This window comes from Numida meleagris, chromosome 5, assembly GCF_002078875.1.
Source record: "Numida meleagris isolate 19003 breed g44 Domestic line chromosome 5, NumMel1.0, whole genome shotgun sequence".
NCBI classification, from domain to species: domain Eukaryota; kingdom Metazoa; phylum Chordata; class Aves; order Galliformes; family Numididae; genus Numida; species Numida meleagris.
This window is the reverse complement of record NC_034413.1, coordinates 29,858,129-29,875,097: the sequence shown is the minus strand read 5'-3', so window position 1 is coordinate 29,875,097 and position 16,969 is coordinate 29,858,129. Positions and strand designations below refer to the sequence as shown.

Genomic DNA, 16,969 nt, shown 5'->3' with positions numbered 1-16,969 from the left:
TAATGATGAAAAGGGAAACAGACACTGAATGGCATCTCCTTTCTGCGCTAGTAAACCCAGTGAAAGCTTCTCAGCCAAAACAATATCCAACTGGAAAGTGGAATTTTGTTCAAAATTTTCTCCTTAGGAAAAGGATGAACTTTTTGATGGAAAAATTTCAATTTCTTCTTAAATGTAAGGATTAAAATTTCAATTTTTCTTAAATGTGTTAAATTTGATTGTATAAACAAAACAATTGATTACATTTCTGAGTCTCAATTTCACCTTTGTCTTTTTGTTGTTGTTATTTGTTTTTAGTTTTTTTCCTCTGTGGTCATTTTTCGAGGCACCTATGTTCTCAAACTGAAAAAAAAAATGGCGGGGCAGCAGGAGAGAGAAAATGAAATTATTTTTCATTCAGCAAATTGTAGCATTTGATGGGAAAATTTTTACTTCCATATGTTTAAATGCTCAGCTGCCAGGTCAGATCCCTCCACAAACCCAACACGCACAGTGATGTGCTTGCACACATAGAAGCTAGAATAAATAAAAGGTAGCAAAATTAAGAGAATTACCTAGTTAACTGGGGCTCATTCTTATGAATATACGTTGCAGTTTGGGGTAATGTCCTTCAGCTGATAAAATGTTTTATAGCAGTGATCATAAAACCACATGTCATTTCCTTTGTTTATATTCTTTTTGAGCTTTGAGAATATGCTCAAGAGATCTTGAATCGTGTCTCCTGAAATGACAAACCTACACAATTCAAGTGTTGTCATACGATAGGTGTATAGAAGAGCGGAAATCTTGCAAATCCCGCTGGCACCATTGATGCCAATAGCGTTGGCTGGAGGTGCAAATGTTCCTGCCGGAGCTGTTGCAGTGGAAATGTGCACCAGATGAACAGCTGCCCTCCTCACTCAGCAGGCAGATTCAGCATGCCGAAATAGCTGCTACATAAAGCATGGAGAGAAAAGAGCAGATTAGCACTATTTCAGCTGTAAAGTACAGGAAGATGTCTTTCCCATTGTAACTATAAAAAGTACTTTAATATTTATGTAGTATTTACTTCCATCTCTATGAGCAGGGATTGATATAAATTGTTGTACATAAAGATAGGAAAATGGCCCGAATATTCCACTGTGTTATTTATTCCTTCACAAGCATCCATTACACAGTTTATTTTCCAATTAATCCTAACTATCGAACAAATGTTATTCTCCTTCTCTATCCCCAACCGTAACTTCCTTCTTGTGAAACAGTTTTTCTTTGTAAGAACTAATTAGATGGTTCTTGGTGATTTTCTTGTGGTTATAAGGATAGCCTTATAACAACAACTGGCAACCACGCTATTTCAGAAAGATCACTTACAAAAAAGAGAAAATTCAGTAGTCTTCAGAAAGATTTTTTTCATGGCAGACTGTACTTGTGATGTGTGTAGCTGAATGAGTGAAACTGGAAGATAAAGAAACAGAAGTGATTTGTTCTTTCTTCTTTCTTATCTTCACCAGTTTTGGACTATGTGGCTCCTTCCTAAAGTTTCCTAAAAAAAAAAAGAATGATGAAAGATGATGAAAGAACTGAAAAGAAGGAAGTTCTTCGCATGGACTAATGAGCTATTAAAAGGCAAGAAACAAGGAACAAGAATAAATGATTGAGCTGCTTAATGTAGAAATGTCACAGGAGAGTTCCTTGGGAACCAGTACTGGTCCTGAGCTATTTTCCATCTTTATAGATAATTGCTTGTAAAGTGGGTGATGGCAAAATGAATATGTTCACTGATGTGACATTATTTAGGGCAGGTAAAGAAAAATTCCAAAACAATAAGGACTTAAAAAATTTAGAGAAGACTTTCTTACTATAGTGTCTAGGAAATAAAAAGGGAGATGAAATTCACTACAGATTAAAGCAAATTGACATACATGAGGGGGAAAGCACAACTGACACTGCATGCATGGTAACAAACTCAGAGCTGGTTACCATCACGCTGGCATTACTGTAGATTTTGAAAATATTTAGTTAGTGCTTAGTAGTGGGGGAAAAGAATACACACAAACAGAATTAGGAAAAGAGGAGAGGAACAGAAAACAGGAAAAACAGTTTGGTCATTGCAGTAAACCATGAGTGCAGCTGAAAGGTTAGCACTTTGCAGGGAAGAGAAATAATAGACAAAGAGTTTATGAAAAGCTGTAAGATTCTGTCAGTCATGAAAAAAGTGCCAGAGGAATTACTATTCCTTGTCTCCTTCCTTGCAACAACCAGAAGCCATCGAAATAAATGTTTCAGATCACAGACTGAAAACAAGCTGAAGATGTTACTTCTCCTCACAATGTGCAGTAAAACTCTGGAAGTCACCACCACAGGATGCTGCAGATTGTAACTGGCTTACATGCTTTGAAAGTAAACCAGAAAAATCAATGGAAGGAAAATCCTTCTGTTAAATACAGACTTCCTGAGCTCCGAATTACTTCAGAGTGAGGAAGTGTACTGCAGACAGAGCACTATTTCTCTAACCTTTTTTTTCCCTCTTTTTGATAACCTGACACTGGATGCAGGTGGTGCTTGGGTGGCCTGACTTGTGGTGGTTGTTACTTTCAGGTGACAGCAGCCAGAAGGAAGGTTAAAGTAGTAGCTTGCCTTTCCTCAGAGCTGAAATGGGTAGCAAATGGGTAACTGGTACAACAGCTGATTGATGCACTTTCAGAGAGGAAACCTGTAATGATTTTTGGAAGAAAAGGTAGAGCAATATATATTGAAATGGGAAAAGCCAGGCTTCTTGAGTATCTCAAGAATCGCCTTGGTTGTTAGTGTTGCCTTTTCTGGGAAGAGGTGGGTAAAATGCCATCTCACTGCTGTTTCACAGCAAATAACATTTGAGAAATGAACAGTGTTGTTGCAAGGAGCTGGTATAGGTTATTACCTGCCACAGTGACCATGGCTTGACTTGAGAGCCAGAAGTTCACCTCCTGTCCTTTGCAGATGAACCTCAGCAAGAAACTGACTTGTCAGGGCTTTCCACAGAGGCAAGACTGACTATCATGGCCTACTTCCACATGTACAGTCAGAATGTGCAGTCATGACCAGCTATGAAACCCCATTTGAGTGCAGGTTTGCAAGGTCAGATCCACAGCCAACCAGTGTCCTTTTGTGTTCTCATCTGTGCACAAAAAGGTTATTTCAATTCATGATTCAGTTTTATATTTGCCTTAGGAGAAATGAGAGTTTTGATTTACGCTCCTGAGAAGAATGAAAATAGATGGCAAATATGTTTTTCACATGTTCTTGAGTATACAGTGGCTTAAAGGCTGAGTTCAGTTGCATAATCCAAGGGCTACATGTCTCGCTGTACTGAAAACATACAAAGAAGTCATTGTTTTCTGAAAATTCTTTTTTTCTTCTTTTTTTTTTTCCTTCATAAAATTCACATTTCCTTTCTCTTTTGAGCAAGGCTTTGAAGCAGAATGTAGCTCCCAGAGGTGGGTAATCTTAATGCTAATTTACTGTGCAACAATGTGCATTATTAAAAGGACATGTGAATGATTCATCCAGCGAATGAAGAAAAATTATTCCAAATGATTATTGATGAGTTAATCAAGATAGCCATGTCAACTTTCTTTGTCCATTACTGTGAACAGTATTTCACAATCATAATAAAAAGAGCCAAATGTTAATGACTGAGGTAATAAGAACCTAATGAAGAGCAGTGAAAAGTAATCTCTTTAAATAGTTTACAGTTTTCATAATCACTGAAGTGGTCAGTTGGTCCCATGATTCTTCATGTTTCCTAATGCATGTTTACTATCAGCTTTTGTTTTTAATTTCCTTTTTCTTTCTCCATAAGGTGTGCAAATAGAGAAATTAAAGACCATAAAGCTGTATAATAGCATACTAAACAAATCTCATTTTGTAACATGAATTCTTTCTAAGAGAAAAAGATTTTTCACCTGGAGTTATAGGTAGCTAGGAGCCTGCTGCTGCCTTTAATTTCTTTTCTTCATTAATTCTTTTGTTAAAAATAATCCCTATTGTTTTTAAGAGCTCAGCACAGATTTAAAGTGTATTCAGATAACTAAGACTGTTGACTGCTTCAGCGTAGGAGATTTCTGGGGAAGAACATTTTACCTGCTCTCTTTCCTGATATGCTTGTGATACACACCTAAAGAATTCAGTCACTGGTTTGGTTGATTGACCCAGTGAGTAAATCTACTCAAATCCCTTTTTGTGATTAATGTTTTTTTCCTTGACTGTATACTTGATTTGGCTCTCTCTTTCTTCAGTATCATGAGTTGTTTTTTCAAAGTATGGTTTTTTTTCAACATAACATTTGAAAATTCAATAAAAATGATACTGTTTTGCATTACATTTGGCCAACAGACTTGCCAGGTATTTTTACTTCAGACTGGTCCACAAAGCATCCATCCATCTTCTTCCTTCTTTTCCCAAGTGATGAAACTTCCTAGCAACCTCTAATCAAATTCAGACCATTAGTGCAAAAGATCGAAAGCCACAAAATTAGAAAGTGTCACCTGAGTGTCCTGCCTGCAGTGGCATCAGATAGTAATAAAGGGGGTTAGGGTGTGTATGGTGTGTGAAGAAGCAGTTTGGCTTGGGCAGAAATAACTTTCTGACTGTTGGTCTTTTCCAGTTCTCTTTCCCAGACAAAAAACTTCCATTTTTACAAGTTCCTCATGTGATTGATTGATTCTGAAGGCTAGATGGAGTAAGTTCAGCTTCTCAGAGTTTGTTAGGTGGGAAGAATGTAGCATTATTTTGCCATACTATGTATCCGCACCAACTCTGATGTGGACAGGGACATGACTTTGTCACATTGCTCCTCAGACTTCTGGGAGCCTTTTTCCAGGCTCAGCAGGACCTTTCATCACCAAGTTCAAGCCCAACTGACCTATGTCTTACAGCCCACTCAAACCCACTCAAGAGACATTGCCCATCCCACACCAGTGTTGTCTGGACACTCGTTGCAAGTTGAGTAGGTGCATAACAAACCTGCCTGCTAAGATGCTGCTTTGCTTGTGGCTCCCCAGGATCTTTTCTTTTGCTCCTTTGTGTGGCAAACCACATTAGTAGGAACAACAACCCCAGTGCCTTGACTCACTTGGCAAACTCAAGACATTACAGAGTGCGCCTCGGGTGAATGACAGCTGCGGATCATGATGGATATTAAAATGCCACAAACAGAATAATAGAAGGGGATTGGTGTTTCAGCAGCTGCTGAATTTCTAATGATGCTCACTGCAAAAGGATTTAGCAATTATGTCCTACTGCAAGTTGTGAGAAAGTTTAAAATCTATTTGATCTCTAATTGTGCAAGCCTACAGTATCAACAACTCTGACATGACAGGGAGCTGAGCTGGCTGGGAGAAACCTTGATCAACATTCTCCATTTCTGGCTTCTGTGGGTGGAAAGGGCTTTGAGTAAGAATTGGCCCACCACAGAACAGTTGAAAAATCTAGATTAGCCTCTCCAGTGACTGACTGTATCCTCTCCATCTGCAAAGGCAGAGCAAGTCAAAGGTGTATGAGCAGCCAGTGCCTCTGGTACAGAAATGCCAATGCAGAGTGGTCTGACTCTCTGGTGTAAGCTCAGCGTAGCTCTGCTGACATCATTAAGTTAATAAAGACTTCTATTCATATGCAGTAGATCCAGTGCAGACATGACCTTGGCTACTCAGGCAGTGTTGTACAGTAAAGAAGTATCAGTATCTTCTTCTAAAGGTCTCCAAGAAGATGTTTGGTACATAGCTTCTGGATAATTGGGTGAGTGTCTGCACAATATCAGGTAAATTGCATAGCATTAAAAGAAAGAAATTAGCAGGTGAGATAGACCCTGCCCTTGCAGGAGGCTGATGTCTCCTCAGAGCTGGTGAAATAGAAACCTTCTGCTCCTGCTGTCAGATGCTTGTCCAAGCCCTTTGCTTGAGGAACGATTAGGTAATGATACTATATCTAAATCTCTTTAAAACCTGCCCAGGCTGCAGGCAGAGAACTAGTGTTCTTTTGTGGTATAAAATATTGTATTCTTTTTTTTCAGACTCAGCTCTTTGGGAATATTCTTGGAAATCTGGGAATAGCTGTATCTGCACAAGCATACTGATAATTACAGGAAATCTGATGTGTTGCTTACCTACTACAATAACTTGAGATGGTAGACACAGTTACAATGTCAAATGAAAAGTGAGAAGGATGATCTGAAAGCTTTTTTATGCTTATCGTTGTTCGAGAAGCCACTGCCCGCCTAGTTTAGAACATGTTGCTGTTTTCTCCTAAACGGGGGAACATCTTGGACTGTTAGAATTAATGGCTTCAGAGTGTAGGTCAGAAGCATACCAACATAGAAAGTAGAGGCAAAATATGACTTAAAATTATTCTAAGCTCCCCAGAGTGTGTATATATGTGTGTATATACCACCATGGCATTAGGTAGGCTGGGTGTTGACATTTTTGCTCTTAGGGGCTTGCAAATAATAACTACTTTTCATAGTCCATTAGTTTCTGTTGCTAAGCTGAATTTACCCTGGTGTGTTTGTGTGCATTTGTTTGTACTGTCTAGAAATGGAGGGAAATGCAAGCTGACTTTTGGAAAGTGAGGTCCGTCTAAGACATAAGTGTGACACCAAGCACTGTCACATATAAATCAGAAGGACCAACTTGTCCTGGCCTGGCCTCAAAGCAGCTTTTGGAGAAAAGCTTGCCTGGCAAGCTAGAGAATGTAGGAAGTCCCCTCAGTTCAGTCTGTCTGAATTCTGGGGCCTGGGAGTTTTGGAAAGTGAATTTTGTAACTGATTCTTAGTTTATACCACAAAACAATTTTGTCTAAACATGGCATGTGGTCTTCCCCAGAATGAGGGGAGAGTGAAAATCAGACCTGGAGGCAAGTCCTGTCATTTGGAACACTTATACTAGAAAGAGAATATTATGCTTTTATGTTGTTTAATGTACTTGTATGCTGTTATATCTAAGAGTGTGCTCACTTACGCTGCTGTAAGCAAGAGTAAACTTGGGACAAACTGATTTAATGGGAATTTCCTGAGTCTTAATCTTGACCCTGACAGGCAGCTTACTCCTTGTCATTTTGTAACATATTATTTTTCAACAGCATTATGTTATATAAGCTTCTAGTAGGACATTCAAATTATCACTTGGATAAGCTTTGGTTTCCTTTTTATCTGTTTTCCTTTGCATTATTTGACCTTTAGAAAAGTACTATTAAAATACATTTTCTGCTGTACATAAATGGTTTTAAATGAATTGTTTACTAGAGATATGACATTTGCATGCAGCGTGAATTACTTATGCATGTGAAAAAAGAGATTAAGAGAGCTCTTTTATATCAGGTCTACAGTATCACATTTCTGTTGGGTATCCACCTGCAAATCAGTGGCCTTGTAAGACCTTTGAGTTTTTTGCCCACTGCTGTGATGCTTATGATTTCACTTTAAACACTTGTTATCTTCTTGAGACACTTGCTTGTGAACTTAACTAGAGATACAACTTGATGCTGAATTCCTCTGTATCTTTGAGAGTCATTAATTTCAACCTATTCATGTCCCTGTCTTATTCCTTCTGAGATTGCTGCCTTCAATTGAACCAAAGCTTTGCATTCGCACAATATGTAATTACATGTTAACATATATATTGTTCAGCTCTCAGGTTCTTAGTAATCAATCTGTCTCTAGTAAAGGCATATCTTCCCCCAGGAAAGGAGGTGGAGCATCAATGGTGTGCTTGAAAACAACAGTTTGGGATTGCTGATAGTTTACAGCAGCAGCCTGATGGCATACTTTTGCTGGAAGACCAGCTCTCTGAACTGTAAGAATAAAATGCAGGCCTTGGCATCTGAGAGCAAGTGTGATCCATGAGATAAAGTGACCCAGCACAAGGTATCTCATGCTTATTCCCTGCAACCTGGCCTTGAATCTTCATGCCTGATTCCTCCTACGTTTGGAGCAAACTCTTATTTTTTTACATATATACTCAAGCAGCACACATATGCAGTTGACTGTAACCCAGCATGAGACTGAATGTGTATGTGAGAAAGATGGAGGTAAAATAAAGTAAGTGAAAGCCCTCTCCAAGGATTTTGGAACACTCCAGATTCTTCCAAAGAAGCAAAGATTCCTGTTTACAAAGTGAGACAGCAATCAGTCTCTTTATATCTTTGGGGCTTGCATCAGTAAGGTGCTTGTAGAAAGTGTACAAAATATTTTACATTTATCAATTTCTTCACTTCTTGAGTTGGCAGATGTGTCTTTGCACCTATTCAGTCTGATTCCATGCATCTTCTGCAGATACTAGTATGCAGCACATGGTCCTTTCATTCATTTTTGTTCCCATTTACAGGTTGTATTCCGTTCTTCTGCTCCCCTGCCTCAACCCCCTTCCCAAATCGGGATCAGGCAATGGCACAACCATAGTAGCCACAAAATTGTAAGTTTCATGCTTGGGAGGGATGTCTTTATTACAACCAAATCCTTTGCCAGTTTATTTCAGCTGTAATAAAATTTTAGCTTGCTTTCTTTGGGAGACATGATCTGGCAAATCATTCAGTGAGTCCTTCCCCTCATCCACACCCAGTAAGATTCCTCTTTTTTTTTTTTCTTTTTCCTCAAACAAGAAGATAGCTGTTACATTTAGCAAGTCTGTATTTTTCCTATATCTGACCATTCCTTTTGCTGAAAGAAAACTACATGAAGTGCCACTGACCATAAAAGGGTAGCTTTTGTCCTTCATATACTTCGTTGGTGGCTGATGTTCATATGTCTTCTCTGCTTCAATTCAAGCAAATACCGTGATTGAATTGGCAAATTAACATGACAATGTCAATGTCAAGACCCATTACAATAAAGAGAGGAAGATCTTATTTGCAGGGTAGTTTCTTATCAGCTTGGTTATGAAGGAGCACTTACACCTCTGGAACTGCACAGGTCATGTCATCACAAGGAAAAGTCTGTGGTGATTAATTTGTTCATCTATTTTCTTGCTTTTTTTTCAAAAGAACTCTGAGAAGGCAACAGAAATGTCATTTATCCAGCTCCCATCACAATCCTTTAGCTGATTTTTTACAGAAGTTCCTAGAAAAGTTGTTTTTCATTCCTGCAGTTTTGTTCAGTGACTTTAACTGAGGAAGACTGGCACAGGCAATGAACTTCAAATTTTTCTTTTCTTTTCTTGAGAGGAGGGTGTGATTTGGCCGTCTGAGGATCTCTCGCCTGGCTTTTTGAAGCTTTCAGCTGGCTCTGAGGGCCATATCCTGTTCCAGCTGTATCTGCACAAGGTTTGTTACCATAATTTCATTGTGCTTATCTGTGTGTCAGAGTTGTTTTTTAATGCCCTCACTTAATCATAAAGATGTTTAAATAGTTGCTTCTCCTGATTGTGAGGACTGGCTTGTCTGTTAACTCCTGCAGTCCTTTATCTGGGAAATACCCTTGTCAAGTCAAAGGAGCAGCAGCGTCTATGCATAACTAAGTGGCCAAAACAGATCCTTAACATTCATACAAGTGACATTGCAGGACTGCAGGTTTAAGCTGATGCTAGTTGTCTTCAGAGCATTTTTGGAAACACCATGTTTTGTACTGATTTTGTGCAGCTGTGGAAGTTTCCTGGTATAACTGTTGTTGGAATAACAAGCAGAATAAGTACATTCAGGCAAAAGACCCCAAAACTATGCCCTTGGATCCACCCTGCTGGCATCTTGAGTTTATTTTGGGGAAAAATTTCAGTGTTGCAGAGTCTGACCTATTTTTTGCATGCTATTTTAACAAAAACCAGTCAGCATCCTTTTGCTTCGCTAAAAGATATCTTCCATTCTATCATTACCAAAAAAAATGAATGTAAATGCTGGTGCTTTATAGTGCTGAGACTGCTGCAGGAGAACACTGGTGGGGAAATTTGTCTGTGAATTTTCAAAAAGACTGAAGATGATCAGTGCTGGGAAACCTGAGCTGTTGGCTGTCTCATTTAAGAAAATTGTTCCGAGTTCATCATTGTTCTCCATGAAGGTAACTGATTAATTATAAAATCAGATGCTTAAAACAGTTTTTTGAGGGGTTATAAAATTGGAATAAAAACAAAAAGGAAAGACTCAAATACTTATAAAACAGACTTATTTCAGAAATATTTTATTTGAATAAGTCCTCACTAATTTCCATCACTCTTCTTGGGGAAAATACACTTCTGTAAAATAGTTTTTAGTCTTCTTCACTGTCCATTTCTTTTTGCTTCTTTTTGCTCTGACACTACTTTTTTTGTGCAGTCCCACCAACACACTGCAGTAGCAACATAACACTGCTTTCCAAATATAGCTGTGCCAAGGATGACTCTTTCTGACTGTTAATAATTCATTTTGTTGCTCTGTTAGCCCCTCCTCTTGGGGTGGAGTGGCTGTTCTGCCAGTTTTTGGTAAGATGGGTGTGTGTTTGTATGTGTGTGTGTGTGCAGAGGGAGTCCGGCCCTTCAGTTGCTCTGTGCCCCTATAATGGATGTTTGATTGTGAATTAAATGGATACAATAAATATCACCCATTTGATAACCAATAGCACAATGGTTTTTAAACTTTACAAAACGAAACTGTATTTTGGTAGTGATAAAAGGTATATTTTTGGTAATAGATTTTATATTCACTGTGTTGTGATTCTATATATGCTGAATACTATAGTGTTTGGGTTTTTTTTTAGTAAGATGACATGGCTTTTTCTCTTCATTAACAACAGCTCTGTTTAATTGTTCAGTGATACATTTTAAACTGGACTGAACACAACAGTTTCAAAGAAGGAAGAATTAATAAAATGGAACAAAGTCTTTTTCATGATTTTTTTTTTAAAACAGGTGACTTATTGGAAGGCTGTATGCCACAGTCTCCAAAATGCTCAAGTTGTTGTCGTGTGAACTCATTTGAGGGCAGGAAGACAGAGAACTCAAGTGCCTCATTCCATAGTGTGAAATGAAGTTTGTGGGTGGACTTTTCACAGGCCTGCATTGTGCTTTGTCTCCCTGTGACACACTGGTTAAATGGACAGGACGAGCCTTTGTAGCTTTGCAGTGTCCCATTGTTATTTAGCACATGAGAGCGATGCAGCATTGGTGCAGCTGTTCATTAACTGGAGATTGGGAAATGTGGTGCAGGGCAAACCAAAAAATGCTAAATCATAATTTTGAATCTGAGTCTTGAAGATGCTTCTGGCAATGTGAAACACTCCCTTTCCTTAAAAACACGATTACCTCTAATCCTCATTGTGTGACACTGCAGATGGAGACAGTACTGAGCATCTATTAGCAATTCAGATACACAGGGCTGAGACCAAAGTTTTGATCTTTTATGCTTTCTGAGGATGTCTGAAGAGTATTTTTGGCCTGGGGGCTTTACACAGACCTATTTGTGAGAAATGCTGAGCTCCTATTTCTTTTCTTTCTGCTTTGCTGAGGGTGGGGTTCTGAAAGCCACTGCTGAAAACTTCAGTTGTAGCCTGTCTTTTTGAAGTAGTTGCATTTTAAATACTTTGTGAGCATAAAGTATTCTAATTTCCTCTGGAAGAACAAGCGTCTTCTTTTAACAGTAGCCAAGAGGGGACCAGCTAGCGACACTTTTCACGCACACTCCCCAACTCATGCGAAATATCATACCTCAGGGTACTACACATGTTCTGCTTTGCTAACCTGGACATTAACCATTACCTTTAACTTTAGTAAGGGAGGAAGGTGTTGACCTGAACTGCAGGTTTGGGATATTTGCTGGAAGGCTAAGATGTGCTGCCACCTTGAATCAAGGGCTATCAGGTGCTTTTGCTGTTTACAGAATCCCAGAGCTGAACGGCCACTGTCGTGCAGGATGAGCAAACTGAGGGGTCCAGAGGATGTCAGGTGTCTGTTCTCCTGAGGCATTTCAGATGTTCTGGAAAAGCTGTTAAAAAACACTAGAACAGCATACTGCATTCCTTGCGCAGGCAGCAGAGCTGGGGAGCACCACTTCCAGGGCATTTTAATGCTGATCCTGTGAAATTGAGTTTTCCTGTAAACTGGAAGGCTTGTTTTCTGTATACTATTGAAATTCTGTTTACAAGGACCAATTTGCCTTTGCTATTATTTACTCGTTAGGTGCTTTATTTAAGAAGCAGCTATCACAGAACAAGGTAAAAATATCAATCGGCATGTTGATCACAGAGAAGGCAATCTGTCACATACACTTCTTCTGCTGAATGCTTACAAATACGGGACTCACGAGATGGCACTCTCTGTTGCTTTGGCTGTTGTGCAAAAGATTAAAGCTTAGAGCAGTTTGTTTGATTGATTTCAGTGTAGCAGAGTCCTTTGCTAGTATGTGACCAGTGGCACTGAGACAAAGGATGATCTTCAGAACGTGTTAACTGCGGGGGAGCCGGGGGGGCAAATTTCACAGAGGTCACAGAGAAGGGTCTGTCCCAGCTCAGTGGGTAAGTGATCTCCCTGCAGGAGAGAGCAAATCCTGCTTTTTCATACCTGAGTTTCTTATTTGCTCGTGATGTGACAGTATAAAAGACAATCAAAATTAGTTAATATATTCAATCTTTTTTTCTTGATAAGTCATTTCAATTACTGAAAATGACTGTATTTTACAACGTTAAAATACTGCACTGAGTTATCAGTATTCTAGTGTACTCTTTCATGTTCAAAATGTGGAAGGGAACTCCTAGAAGACAACTTCCTGTATTTAATTTAGTAGCTTATATGTAGGTGATACTTTTCAAGAAAAATAAAATGAAGAATCTCAGAAAAAGATATGGTCAATGTGCAGAGTATGAAATAATGCATGACACTGCTTTACCATATTATTTTCCGTTAATGAAAACTTTAAAAAAATCACGAAATAATCGTGGAAGTATTAATCAACAATTTTACCAGAGAATGCACTCACGTCTGTGCATTTTCTTTTTTTCTTACAATCAGAAGCTACTGCTGACAGAAACTCTGTCGGTCCTTTTATCTCTGCATAGGGTCACCTGGAATGACCTCAGAATTTCCATATGAGCAGTAAAGAACTGCGCTTACCAGTGCCAGACTTGCCTTCTGGTCCAGCAAGTATAGGAACAAGTGCTGAGCTCTTACTATTGTGGATTGCATATTTATAATTTTTAAAACACCTATTTTCAGAAACAAATTAAACTCCTTGGTCAGGATTCATGAAGTTACTCAGGTCTCAGATACTTAAAATGCAGGTAAACTCTAGCTGGGATTTTTAAAACAAGAATTAGGACTCCAAAATACATATTTGCGTTTCTGGGCCCCGAGTCACTTCTTGAAGATGGGATTTAGGAACCACTGTCTCTCAGAGAGATGTCCTAAAGCAAGCAAATATTTTACTGTATAAAGCAAGACTTGAGAAAGTGTATGTTTCAATGTTTTATTTCATTTGTCTGACACTTACACCATGCTTTAAATTCTGCAGCATGTGTGCGGCTGACTGAATTTCAGCTCTGCATTTCCTGAATCTGCAAGCTTTGTGCAAAAAAATGGCAGACTTAACTCATGGTACCAATGTATGAAAGTTTCTTAGAAACTGCCTGACACATCACCCAAAGTCCCTTAAGACTCAGCTGGTCACCTTGGTCTTGCCTGGACAAGCAAGCAGCTTTAGACTCTCTGTTATGATCTCCCAAGCTGTCTGCAAAAGCAACTCAGGCTTGTGTGTAAAGCCCTTCCTAACTGCTAAACATTTCTGCAACTCTCTTAATATATTTTGTAGAAGTAGTAGCCCATCTTTGGGCTAATCTTAACCCATCAGTCAGGAGAAAAAGTCAACCTTCCTATCACCAACACCATGGGGGTACAGGTTGTACATAGCCCATTTTTGGAGTTCCTGGCCCTGCCAGGACAAAAGATTTAGGGTTCTGAACAGCCTTCGGGTTCAGCTGTTGCAGTATCTCAGAGCAAACTGAATTCTCCTGACCTGATGACTGAATTCGGAGAAAGAACAAAGATTTTCTAAGTTTCTACTACTTTGGTATAATTGGGGAATAATTTGGAGCAGAATATATTGCAGTCATGGCTTTGCAGCCACTGCGTTTCGTTGCAGAGGTACCCACTGCGAGAAGAAAGCCTTGATATGGTTAGAAAGTACCTTACATCTGCTGAAGTGACAAAGTTAGAATTAATTTTAAAAGTAAATCCCCAATACAAGCAGACATGCAATCTGGTGAACAAAAACTGGTCAGTGCCATGATGCACGTGCAGGCAGCGCCCACTGCTCAGCATCTGCCATGTACAGGTGATCAGCCTGCAGCTGCTCTGACTCACAGGTGAGGATGCAGTGTGGGAGAGCATCCCTGATGCTGTGCTGCAGCCACGAGCATCTGTCACCTGGCAGGACAATCCTCTCCTTCAATCAAAGGAGTCCTGTCTGAGAGTGCATGCTTTAGCAACGCAAAGCTTTTATGACACACAAATGGAGAGCACATGTTCTGTTATAAAGAGTAATCGGATGAGGACATATCTTTTGGAATACCGTATGGTGAATTCTGATTTGCATGCATAAGTATAATTTGTACTCCAGTCCGGTGCAATGCTTAGATGTGTGCTTAATTGCGAGTCTCTGAGCTGCTCCAAAGACGACACTTGCAAAAGCATTTGTGGGAATACCATACCAGTGAGAGATGAGGAAGCAGCCTCATGGATGAATACATGGGAATGGTGCCTTCTTTTGTGCTCTTAATAAAACAACACCAACCAACCAACCAACCAAACAAACAAAAAGACAGAAATAAAATAAGGGGGAAAAAAAAGAGGGAAAAAATTGCCTAGAGTAGAATAAAAATTATAATGGCAGAAAGGTGAACAAAAAGCCTGGCATTCTTCTGGTGTTCAACAGCCTTCATAACAATACACATTGTTCTATGGTGGTATCAGCCACCTGGAATATTTAGATCAGCAGGGGGGAGATTCATGATGCCACAAGAAAATTTATAATCATGACAAAAATGGAATGAAATGCAATCTCCTTCCTTTTTACATATTTGATCTTGAATTGTACATTATGTGACAGGACTGCAATTAATATCTCTCATAAAACAGAAGGCTCATTAAATTGGTCTCATTATGGTTGTTGAGGTTGTGTGACACTGGTGAAAGGGATTCCCCCATTATCTGTGTTTGACACGTATTCCTAATCAACTGGGCCAAGTCTGCTTTATCTAAGGGCTGTCACATGAGTGGAGACAATATTTATTCTGGCTTGTACTATTAAAGTAAAAAATGAAGGTTGCACTGGCAAACACACAACTTTCTGTCACAAATGGCCACACAGAGCATTTATTGAGGTGTTCGCTTTCTGCAAATGTGATTCTAAATATAGCCCACTTCACCTTTCAGTACCAGGGATGCGGGACATTTCATTTTTTCAAAACCCCCATTTTTAAGGCATATTTGTTAAATTAAATTTAAACGGACTATGAGGATATCTCACAGCAAAGAAGTGCTAAGGGGCAAGATTACAATCAATTCTGCAATTTCGTCCAAATTTAATAATGAAAAGAAAACCAGCAACCCTACATATCCAGCTCTGGAAACTTGTTAGCAATGTGTTCTCCTTTCTATTAAGAGATCTTAAAATGCATCACAATATTGCATTTATTGAAAATGTTCTGAAAACTTTTTCAAAAATTTTATATTGATACTGAGTTTGTCAGAGATACAGACAATTCCTCTATTTATAGAACTGTTCATAGAAAATTGAGGGGAGCTTTAAGAGAGGTGAGTCTGCTGGATTTAGAAACATCAATATGCAAATGCGGGACTTCATCGACATTACCCTTAAAAGGTTTGCAGGGGTATTTTTGAACTGTTACAGCATTGTGTGTTTGAAAGAAACATCTGTAGTTGTAATGCAGCCTCATTTGTTTGTATGAAATACCACTTCCCCCAGTCTTCAAACTAAATGCTCTTAGTGAAATGTAAGAAATTTTGGATAACAGGTAAATTCATACAACACACATAAAACCTACACAAATGCTGAAGAACTATTTTTGATATTTCATCAGTTTCCTTATGTATGCTCTGTCTCTTTTACCCTAGAGGATGTCTCCTCGTCTCCAGTAATACAAAGTGGTTTCTGATTTGTGAGAGAAGATGGGAACTGGGAGGCAAAGGATTTGACAGTGCTTCTGCCAAGCACTGTTGGAATGATGCTGCAACACTCCAGTCAGGACTGACTGCTGAGAGAATGACAGAGAAATGAGGTGTGAGGGTATTATTGGCCACAGGAGTCCTTCTTTAGTTGTTTAAACTTTTTTTTTTTTTTTTAATGTCAGTGTAATTCCTTTTTTAGGTTACCATGAAACTGAGAGAACAGTGATCTACATTTTGCGACAGGCTCCCTTGTCCGGTGGTACCTCAGGGGAGGTAAGTGAATCCAGAGAAAACAAGTATCCTTCCTCCCCAGAAAGATGTGGGAGAATGTGACTGCTGCAATGCTTACTGTCACATTGAGGAGGAAGGTAAGAAGGTGTGAGTGCTGAATCTGAACAGAAGCAGACACTCACCCGTAAGTGTTTGGAAGAGGTTTTGCAGGAAGGACAATATAAGCTCAGCTTAGTGTCTCTTGGCCTCTCCCTTTCTTTTGTCTTGAGGCTGATGACTGAAACTCTGGATGTCTAGGAAGTAAGTGATTTCCCAGTCAGCATTCTGTCCCTGGAAAAGCTGTATCTGCTAATTAAGAGCCTTATGTTTATGATTTGCTCAGCTACGCAGGCAAACTTCAACTGGGACTGTAATTCATAAGAGAACACTTGTCTCCTTCTGCAAGAGATGATCTGAGTCTGTTGATGCCGAGAGACTGACTCCATGGTCCTTTATTTCCTGTTGAGAAGGGAACTTTCATTTTTCTTTCTCTTTTCTTCACCTTCCAACGTGTAAAGCTCTCTATTGTTTCTCTCATCCCAAACAGAATGATGAAAGAATGGCTGTATCTTACAACTGAAATTCTGAAGTAAATTGTTATTTTAACA

At 39.1% G+C, this 16,969-nt stretch overlaps 1 long non-coding RNA gene across 9 annotated transcripts in view; it reads left to right on the top strand.

The window, feature by feature from the left end:
- The window catches only part of LOC110400007, a 73,280-nt gene that overhangs the window by 41,001 nt on the left and 15,310 nt on the right, over positions 1-16,969 (top strand). For 4 of the 9 annotated variants that reach the window (XR_002439515.1, XR_002439518.1, XR_002439514.1 and 1 more), the window contains 6 exons: positions 8,337-8,423; positions 9,172-9,270; positions 9,851-9,997; positions 12,289-12,424; positions 16,038-16,201; positions 16,291-16,364. This is a non-coding gene — a long non-coding RNA (uncharacterized LOC110400007). The remainder of the gene's footprint in view (positions 1-8,336; positions 8,424-9,171; positions 9,271-9,850; positions 9,998-12,288; positions 12,425-16,037; positions 16,202-16,290; positions 16,365-16,969) is intronic. The other 5 variants (XR_002439519.1, XR_002439517.1, XR_002439520.1 and 2 more) reach the window with 5 other exon arrangements.